The sequence below is a fragment of the Dreissena polymorpha genome, chromosome 2 (genome assembly GCF_020536995.1).
Source record: "Dreissena polymorpha isolate Duluth1 chromosome 2, UMN_Dpol_1.0, whole genome shotgun sequence".
NCBI lineage: Eukaryota > Metazoa > Mollusca > Bivalvia > Myida > Dreissenidae > Dreissena > Dreissena polymorpha.
In genome coordinates this window covers 138293238-138305046 of record NC_068356.1, presented here as the reverse complement: position 1 = coordinate 138305046, position 11809 = coordinate 138293238, and positions in this window count along the sequence as shown.

Genomic DNA, 11809 nt, shown 5'->3' with positions numbered 1-11809 from the left:
AACATTTAGTGTGTTTAAAATATAAGACATTCGACGGCATTATTAACACAGTGTACTTCTTACCTGTTTATTTTAACACATATGGACATACTTATGTTTGAATATGCATCAAGCGAAATACTATGCCTACTAAACGGAATACAATGCTTACTATTTCCAGATATCAAGACGCCAGGTATATATGTCGAGGATGCCAAGATTAAAAAAGACGGCGTAACGAAGTGTGTACCGCTCTTGAATATAAAGAAGTGAAACTCCAGCTGCTGGAGCAGTATTGAATTTTCATTAAAACAATTAGTTGGTCCTTTATTTAAGGCAAGTGACCGATTGCCCAAACAGTACAAAACAGCACAATACAGCACAATACAAACCAACATAAACACAAAATATTAATAAAGCTGGGGTCACCGCCTTGGAACGGTCAACGCAAAGCATTGGAAGCGAAAGGTACATGAAAACCCACCAATCAAACAAAAAAGATGACGTCGAAGTACCACGCCAAACAATCACATGTACGTGCAATATAAGTGTAACGAAAAACAGAAAAGAGTAAAGTTTCAAAATACATGAAATTTAAATATTAACACGAACGAGAAATATTTAAAACCAGTAGCTGGCATAACAATTACCATACTACAGGTTTACTATACAACGGTGTGTTGGTAGTATGCATGACCTTTTAGAAGTAATTTAAACTTATTCGAGTTTTAATATTCTTACTGTTTTTGAAAAATAACTAACATTAAGGTCATGTTTTTAAACATATTAAACACAACAAACCACTCCAGAATGAGAAGTGGCTCCCCTTTGCAGAACTAAGTTGAGTTTTTAGTTACTACACAGTTTAACTCGTTAAAGAGAAAACAAGTTGATACAGTGTATACGTCTGTTTTTCGGCGTTAGCTGTTCACCTTAGCCTAACCTTTGTAAACGACCAATCAATTTGAATATAAAATTTTCCGCCGGTAGACCTGAAACTTTTCGCAGTAGAAAACGGTCAATCTACAAACAGATTTCACATTAACATTTATTTGTTATTTCATCGACTTTCTATTTTTGGGAAGTGTAGGGTAAGGGTTACTACAGTTCGTTTAGCAACGATGTTAATTGCGTATTCAGCAATGAAACAATTGTAGCTCTATCTCTAATAATTAGGTTTCAGAGATAGAGCAGTTTCACACTCAATTCTCGACATCAATACAGAGTGTGTGCCCCTTTATATTTAGAAGAATGTCAGCGCCAGAGCTTAAAAGCTGTGTTCTCATATTTGGTAATCACTACGTTATTGCATTATGTACACTCAAAAATTTTAGGTCATATAAGAACTCTTGTTAAGTAACCTGGTATACGCTTTGACGAAAATATTAAAAATTGTTTTCGAAATTGACCGTTAAACACGAAAATGTTTAAAGCTCTAAACAAGCCGTCGTTTCTGCAGCGGAATTGTTACCTCACTTCAATATTCATTGCGTTCCAATCTGCAAGGTATCAAGGTCAGTTTGCGGTCAGTTGCAGAAATCTTTACATACACGCTGTCGCGTAAACTTTGTGCACTTGAAGTCTGTTTTGATTAGAAAGATACTAAATAAAGATATTCGGTGATATTATTGTGGTATGTCAATCATAGAGTTTTAATATGTTTTCAACATTTGCATGATAAGGATCAATTTTGATAAAATTAAATAGAAATATTTATCCATTTAGACCAATTTATTAAGCATGAGCATAATAATTCACGATACTTATAATATTGCAATTAAATAAGATTCGAGTATTGCCGGCTAACCTATATGCACTCATATATTTTCATGGTTCTTGTGTTTTTCTATTTTGTAAATATAGATATCTGAGTAATAATATCTAATAAAGCAAAATAAGCCACGAAATCTGGCGCAACACCCCGTAATTTGCTTGTGATGTAGCTAAGAACTGCGCAGAAAAAAGGCATCGGCTACTTTTTATTCCATAGATATAACTTTTGATTGTTCATAAACATCGACCACAATCAACGCCGTATATCTTTTTTAAAGATATTTCTTGTATTCAATTATGTTAACATGTGTGGGTAAACCGGTTCTTTAACTAATTCATATCAGCTTGCGTTGTCTTTGCTTCATGGACATCTTTAAATGAAAGCACTGAAAAACGCATGCAAAAGTGACTTATCGGAGGTTATTCATAATACGTGTTTGACAAATCTCTAGTTTGCGTTCAGCCTGACCATGTGCGCACGCAGCGGGTATATTTTGATGTTTTTAAACATATTATATGCGCCGCGATTTCAAACAAACAGATGGTAATGTAAATAGGTCGTCAGCTAAGTATGTTTACAACGGTCGAGCGACTCTTAAATGTCTTTCATTTTAATAAAGCGTATTTATAAAGAACATGTAGAGGTGTCTTCGAATGAATTTATTATATCCTCCTTGACTTGACTTCTTCTGGAAAGCAATTGCCTTTATGCAGCTATTTCATTCCTACTCAACATATACTGATGTCATTTTTTATTAATAATAATAGTCAAGCTTAAAGACTGCATAACAAAAGACCGTTAAATGATTCATACAATATATACAAATAATGCACCCAATTGTCGTCTCTTAAGTCGTTATTGATGGTTGCTCTAAAACTCTTGTGGTACGCATGTGACACGGGATTGGCAATTTATGCGATTATGTCAAGTATTTAAATACAGTATAACGCGGTAATTTACGGTGGCATAGAGGTGACATTCACTCCTCTTTTTTTAAAATTGCACTCCTATTTTTTCTATCTCGTGGCCACGAGTTAGCTAAGTCGGGATCTCGAGATCTCGAAATAGAAAAAAGCACTCCTCTTTTTTCTATCTCGTGGCCACGACATAGCTATGTCGTGGCCACGAGATAGAAAAAAAGAGGACTGCAAAACTAAATAAAAGAGGAGTGCAATTAAAAAAAGAGCGGTGCTGTAAAAAAAGGCAAGGTGCTTTAAATAAAAGAGGAGAGAATTTTTGCGATCTCGAGATCCCGAGTTAGTCAGCCAATCAAATTGTGAGTAACATGTGTAAATATTCTGTACGCATATATTCTGGTTCCCAGCTTCTACTGTATACAAATAGAAGCCTGGCATTGGCGGAATCATGGTCGACGCGATGATAATAGTGAGTTAACAAAATGTTTAAAAATGGGGTTCGTCGGGGTATCATTCATTTTTCAATCGAAATGCATATATTTCATTCTGTTAACGTTCTTCCTTTTTTCGAGTTCTTCCGCATATTAGAGTTAATTAATGTTCCATAACCTGAGTATGTTTCGGACAAGTACACAGATGGTGTAATTTCGGATGTTTGAGTAAATTGGTAACATACTGTATTTGTGATGTATTTTTGAGAAGTGTGACAAATATGAAAGCATTGCGGTGTGTGGTTATCTTTGATTAACAGTAGTAATGCATTTTTATGTATTCAGGCCTTTGTCCAGGTTCACCACAGTCAAAATTTCAGATCCGCTTTTCCCAGATTAGCAAAATGCTTCTAAATATCTTTTCTAAACTCCATTAAAAATGGTTTGTGGTTTTCAAGACAAAGTTATTCATAATTCATAATTCAAATCATAAATTATATTTCAGATGGATCATACTTGGTTCCAAGTAATTGAGAGTAGGTCTGGCCCAGATCACACATACAGTGCCTATGCCCAAAAAACTCAAGTACCCCTCAAAAACGAGGAAGCAAGAGGGCAATATCAACTCCCACAGAAAAAACACCTAAACATGAACATAAAAGGATTAAACTGGTGATTATTTTTCACTTTCAAGTACTACTTTCTTTGCTATAATAATTCAATTGTATTTTTATAATTGTGAAATCTCTTCAACCAACTGTAAATTTGTTGAAAACACAATATATCACTTATTAAGTACCAACATTTTGGATATATCACTTATCAAGTACCAACATTTGGTATATATACTATGGATTTAATATTTGTTTAACAAAGGTTTGCTTAATAGAATACTGTCTTGTTGTGTGTATATTTTATTTTTGCCATTAATATTAAGTTCTTTGCATTAGGACATGGGCTAAATTTTAATTCAAAGATCAAATAAACCAGTCTTCATTCATATAAACTATTTTGGCACAAGCCCATCAATCCTTTTTTAAGCTTTGCCATAAAACACTCAAATTTTCATGTTTCATCACTGATCTAGGATGAAAAAACCAGACACAACAAATGGTCCATCGAAGAGAAATCCTTTCTGAAATAATACAGTCAGAAATTACGAAAAGATGGCGAGTCAGAAAACAGTTTCTGGAACAACTGTGCAATTGCCATGAACAACATGTTTGGCGGAAAAAAAACAGAACAGGTACATAATGATTCTTAAACAGTGATAACATTAGTATACGTTCCTTATTTTGCTGGCAGAGCACTCAATTTTATATTCAGGTATGATACAATGTCATATGAACCATGCTTATTAAATTGAATTTAGAAAACAGTCATTACAATATGTCATAAGCAGTACATATGTACACAACAGAAACAGTGGGAGATGATAAATGTAGTAAAGGGGTGGGTGATTTTATAAAATAAAAAAATCTAAAACGGCTATCAATCAGATATTTTGTTTTTGTAAAATATATGACTATTTTTTAGTCAATTTAAACAAATACTTTTTTTAAATGACTACTTATAATGTATAAAACACTTTTAAAGTCTATGATATAGAAACATAGATTATTAATGTTTGCTAAAATAACATTATATTTTCATTTCTTTAAAAGAAAAAAACAATTTATCAAGCAATATTATCATATATTATTATTTCTGTGTATTTTTTTATTTTACTTGTTTTGCTTCAATCAGGTTCCAGCTCTCCAAGAGAAGTAGCAGGGCATATATTGTCTTCTCCATTGAGAGGATGTATCGCTGTAGAACTTTTAAATGAAATTGAATATGCAGCAAAAGAATGCTACAACAAGGACAGTGTTTTAGCCAAAAAGGATTTATGTGACCTGGCTGAATTTAAATGGCATGAACTGATTGATGAACTATTTGAGCAACAGCCACTGTTAGCTGATGTTCTCTTGGCTATGTCTCTACCAACCTCTAAGATAGCGAATACATAATCTGTTCAGAGACTTATACTGGTCATGTCTACTGTTTTTGGAATGTTGATGAATACAGGATACCAGGAGTTGTCGTTACAACTTGTTAGTTCAAAAGATAATCGCAATGACTTAAACTAATGAACAAACATGCCAAAAATTACATTTTGTTTCAACTGTATTTCCTTTTTTCTTCAAATGTTATGTTAAAGCCAAAAAGCACAAAATGTGAACTTAACACCTTGTGTATAGAATGGAATATTGTAAAGTGTGTAAAGACTTAAACCTTTGGGTGTCACTCTGAGCCATTCAGGCATGTTGTAAACAATGGATCAGATATCGGGACATTTTAATACTGAATGATGATTCCATTGTCAGTGGAAAGAAATTCAGAATTGTTGGGGACAACATTAACTTTCATTTAGGTTTAAGCACTGTCCCAACAAGAGCTGTCAGAGGACAGCGCGCTCGATTATTCGAGTGCTTGATAGTATAACGTAAGCCATCATGGGGTAATATTCAAATTATTCAATAAGGTCAAGGTAATAGTTCAGGTATATTTTCCACAATCTATTGAACATTTGTAAAGACATAAAACAAACTAATAAGATTTTATTTAAAGTTTGATTGCAATAGCTTGGGTGGGAAGTTTGGACGGTCCTTCAAAAATAAAGTAAATAAATATATTTATATTTTTTAACCATGTTTCAAATAAAAAAATATTCTTTTTTGGGTTGGGTGGGGCTTGCGAGGGGGGTATAATGTGTGGTGTCGTCATTTATTAGATGATCTTTCAAAAATAAAAAAGTGGGGGGGGGGGGGGCAGGGATTCTGGGTTGGGGCATGGGGTATTGTTTGGGTGGAATCCATTGTGGTATTCAGGTAAGTGTTGTTTTGTCAAAGTATTAATAAAATCTGATCATAAATAAAGATGTAATGGCAATTTAACTAAAATTTACTATTGACCTTCAAAGTCAAGGCTATTCAAAGGTCAAGGTCAAATTGAACTTGGCAGGTACAGTACCCTCATGATAGTAAGAAAATATTTGAAGTTTGAAAGCAATAGCTTTGATACTTTAGAAGTCAAGTGGATCTAAACACAAAATTTAACAAAATATTCAGTTACTAAGATAAAAAAGGGCCATAATTCTTACAAAATGCTTGATACAATTTTCTGCTCTTGTTTATAGATTGAGGTCATGTTGTTAAAGAAGTTTGCAAAATATGAAACCAATATGTCAAGGGACATTGAAAATATTTGGGGTGGTACGCAAACTTTAACATAGATTTATCAATAATATGCATATTCTAAGTGAAAAAAGTGCAATAATTCTTAATAAATGCTTGTTCGAGTTGTCTGCTCTTGTTTATAGGTTTTGGTCATGTCGGTAAAAAAGTATGCAAAATATGAGAGCAATATGTCAAGGGACATTGAAAATATTTGGGGTGGTATGCAAACTTTAACATAGATTTATCAATAATATGCATATTCTAAGTGGAAAAAGGGCCATAATTATAATAAAATGCTTGATAGATGTGTCTTCTCTTGTTTATAGGTTGGGGTCATGTTGGTAAAGAAGTATGCAAAATATGAAAGCAATATGTCAAGGGACATTGAAAATATTTGGGTTGGTACGCAAACTTTAACATTTGCACGCTAACAGGAACGCCGACGCCGGGGTGAGTAGGATAGCTCCAATATATATATTTCATATATAATAGTCGAACTAAAAATCCGGTAAAGAAGATTAACATGGAAGAACTGCACACATGGATTTCTCAGAACCAAATTAAGTGATATTATGAAATTGGACGTTACAAAATAGGGTTACATTATTATGCTTAATAGTTCTGAACTCTTTATTCAAATTACATAGAATGTTTGAATTTTAAAAACATTGTTATAGACAATGAATTTTTATTACTAAACTGTTTCCCAAAGGCCAAAATAACTTGTTTCTGGTCACCAGATTGACCCTCTTTTTTGTATCCCCACCCAATCATTTTTTATTGACTTTCTTTATATATGTCAAAAGTCAATTATTTATACGGTAAGTAAGTTCTTTTTAAGGTAGATTTGATCATTTTTCAACCAAAATACGCATAGCACCACAATTACGAACAGAACAGAAAAGAACTTTATTAGGTAACTTATACTACATGGTATATCGTTACAAACAAATGTTAATTTATAAACATAAATCACGCAACACGTACATATAGTTGATAGTTTTACTTCCAAATCTTTTAACCATACTGCAATAAAAGACTGGAATATCTTGCCAAAAAATATATGATGCACAAAGTCTAAGAATACGTTCAAAAAAACTTGTTAAGAAACATTTATTAGAAGAAATGGAAAAAGTTGAAAAACAAGAGTATCTGTATTATTTACTTTTTATCATTTGGTTTTAGATCTGTAAACCATATTGTAATACATTTTTAAAATGTAAACCATATTGCTATACATTTTTAAACTGTAAACCATTTTGTAATACATTTTTAAACTGTGTTTATGCAATCCTGTCAAGTTCATCATCATACGATGTGTTTTCGTATTTAAGAACAAGAATTATTTTATTAATACCATAATATGACATTGTGAGACCGTTGTCACTTTTTTCCATCATATATTACGAATTTATGATATAATATTACGTCACTCAGATCTACATGTGACAGGTTTGGACCCCGTTGGAAATAAGTTTTGTACGATCTTTCGTCAAAACTTTACGGGTTATCCAGTGCACTTTTATATCTATATTTCAATATAATTTAATTTTGACCAATAAGTGTGATAAAGGGTAACAGAGTATAAACCATTTAAATATATATATATGTATTACTATCTATGATGGTGACTATCTGTGATATTTCTGAATTGTTAATAACTGTTTATATGGATTGTAGTATTTTGTAATGTGCACAAATAAAATTATTATTATTATTATTAATATTATTAACTACCGAACCAGTCTCATACATTTTCACCCATACGCACTATCCTCAGAAACACATTAACATACACACACACACAAACACATTAACATATGCATTAATTCAACATAGAATATACATTTTCATCAAACATAAATGATAAATAAATAAATCCAATCAAATATATTTAAGATATTTAAAATATTCGAGGATAGACTTTCCTAAAAAGATGTGAAAATTCAATTAATAAAGGAATCTTGTAATAATAATATGTATGCTTTTAGTTAGGTGACAGTTAACTAAAATCATATTCTATCCCCAGTTCATTATTACACAAATCACAACAAATTTAAAACTGTTAGACTTCCTTAGTTTCAAAACCAAAATACTGGTTAACTAAAGTTCTTCGGCAGATAGTTGAGTTTCCACAAAAGTCCTTCATTTCTCTGGTGGTCATACAAGTGTACATTTTGCTAAAAATATTAGGAAAATTGTTTCTAGTTTTAGGACAACTTTGTCAATTGGTAATAAACAGCTCCAGAAAAAAATGGGATTATTTGTGTCATGTTTGAACTGAGAGCACAGATTAGAACTTAAAGCACAAAATAAAATTGTATAAGCTCAGGTCAGTTTGTTTGCATCAGAAGATCAAAACTTCATTATCTACTATCTTGTTAGTGCTCAATGCTCAATTCTGTGCTCATTGCTCAAACTGCAAATAGTTTTGTTGACTTTTATATTTAATATTTGAGCTTAATTATGCTTACATTATGACCAATGGTGTTTAATTATGTGTTCGCAATCAGAGACGTAGATAACGAAGTCTCTGTCGCAATGCATCTGTAACTGACTGGCTGTTGATAACCTGAAAAAAGAAGAAAGCAGTGTGGTGTCAGGGCTAGTTTAAATAATTAGACCTTGGTTACACAGAATTATCATCCCACCAAGGAAAATTACAAGCATCTGGATTTAAGCTCGCTTGCTAGGCATGCTAGAATAATGGTCATCACAGGTTTTTGTTCTGCATGTGTCATAATCTCTTTCTCTTGTGTACTATGACTATGTAAATTGCTTAGCAGTTGAATTTTAAATTTAAAAAAAATACCGATTGTTTACAATAATAATTATCTTAACTCAGCTTTCTCAGCCATCATAGCAAAAATTGCAAGTACAATAGGACGATGTTAATAGTTCTATTAGAATGAGCAGTGGCTTGTAAAATTTATTATATAGTTGTTTGTTATAAATGAGCGTTGATAAAACAATCAAATTAAATGGATGTAAAAATACATTATCGATTTTTAAACAGAATAAATTGTATTATGTAAGCCAAAAATGTACATAGCATTGGTAAAAATAAGGATTTTGACGGTACTATTAATCCATATAATTAATGTTATCAGATATTACATTTTCCATTTATTTATCCGAAAACTATTCAACTTATGAAGAATGAAAAATCTCATACACAATTAATCGTTCCGTGAAAATGAGTCATACCATTGAAATACTTATTTATAATACTGATGAAGAAATAAATAATTTGCACAACGAACAACCTTTTAAAATTTGCTAGTTAACTTACTATTGCCATCGCCGCCGCTATAACTTCGTCTGTACCTGCTGACTCTTTGTATACAAAGGGGCAGGTAATCCAGACTAAACGTTAAATTGACATAACAAACAATTTGATTGGCTGAGCTAAGTCGGGATCTCGAGATAGCGAAAATTCTCTTCTCTTTTGTTTAATGCACTCTGCCTTTTTTTACTGCACCGCTCTTTTTTTTAATTGTACGCCGCTTTTATTTAGTTTTGCATGTCTCCTTTTTCTATCTCGTGGCCACGACATAGATAACTCGTGGCCACGAGATAGAAAAAGAGGAGAACAATTTAAAACAAGAGAAGCATCGCTCTTTTTTTAATTTTACGTCGCTTTAATTTAGTTTTGCACTCATCTTTTTCTAGAAAAAAGAGGAGAGCAATTTAAAAAAAGAGAAGTGAATGTCACCTCTTTGCCACCGTAAAAATATTATATATCTTCATTTTTTAATAATACACATGTTTGATGAAGAAACATCCAATAATGTTTATTTGAATGCAAGGTTGTCATGCACTTGTGACGTTTTCCAAAATAATTGTTTTATACCATTACTTCCCCACAATTTTAATAAAATTGAAGTTATGAACAAATGTAAAAATATTCAAATTATATACATAATAATGAATACAAAGAATTATTCAAAATCTAATAAAATATCAACTGCATTTTCATAAACCACGGCCTTCCACTATCGGTAATCAGGTTAAACAGTTTTCTGCATCGTTTGGGCACTAGAGTGCAATATCAATGTCACATGCTCCACATTTACTCTGATGGCACACGAACGTTCAATTCGATTACAGGTGATGCTGCTGATCGCTCCGTATGCGACCAGAAGTTTCCGCTCTACACTTACCAATCGCTCGACCATCTACAAGGTCTGGACAACCGTTGACGTACGTTGGCTCTACTCTGCAAGCTTCAGTCTTGCTTGTGACTGAATAGTGTCCACAATCTTTCACGATTCCCACAACTCATCTCCTACATGTGAAACAATATTCAGCTCTTTGATGAGAGAATCCTTGCATATTGAATTGAGCCATTGAATTAAAGTTCGAGAAATCCCAAAACTGGGCCCTCTCGGTCCCTGAGCAGACATCCCTATCCAGGGCCCTACCGGTTCCTAGCTTATATAGCAATGTAGTATCCTGCCTTATACTTAGCGCTCCTCATTCTCCACTCATCCATAGATAGCCGTTTGAAAGCGAGATGAGTCAACATTGACCGACCGAAATTGCATTCTGACGAATTCTTGCAATTGAAATACACATTTCCAAACATTAAATTACATCCATTATACACAATTGGCTGACAGAAAAATGCATGTCGTCAATTATTTAGAAGTGGACATACGCACATAATTGTTCTTGTATAAAATACGCGGAGGCATGCAGATAATTTAGTTTGCATGAACGAATTCCAAATTTATTTTATGCAAATTAAGCACACATTTTATATCTACCCAAGATTTGCATTATTTAACATTTAGAGATTTATGACGAAATGTTTCGATACCAAGTTGACCTGACTTATAGACATGTAAGAGATACCAATCTCCGATTTGTGGAGCAATTGTTTGTGTTACAGCGTACAATAACTGGTAGATATCTCAGCTAAAACAATGCGACTCATCATATATGCGACATCAATAAATGATGAGAAGAACAATTGTTCCGAGGTCTTATGCATGTTGAGTGTATAATTGTACGTAAGTAGGATGGGCCATTTAGCTGTTTGATAATGTTTTTTTTTTCGAATCTCATCATCACATGTAGCTTTCGATAGAGTTTTCAGATGCCCGATGTTCCTTTTCAATATTGTCTACACATGTTCTATATGACATGTAGGTGTTTAATATAGTGTACATAAGCCAAATAGACCATGTAGATGTTTCATATAGTCTACAGAAGTCCTGTATATCATACAGCTGGCCCATATAGTTTATAGGTGTTCGATATGTCGAGTAACTATTCGATATAGTATTCAGAAGTCGTGAAACTGTTCGACAAAGTGTACAGAATGGGCTACTTAAAACAAAAATACAGTAGATCAATATTATTTCGAAAAACGTCAATCCGAATTCCTCGTTATTTCGAAATAATTGTTTCATTACCGATTTTTCTTCCTAATGTCATTACAAACTGTATGTCTTATTAGATCTGACCTGTTTCTAAGTATCACTT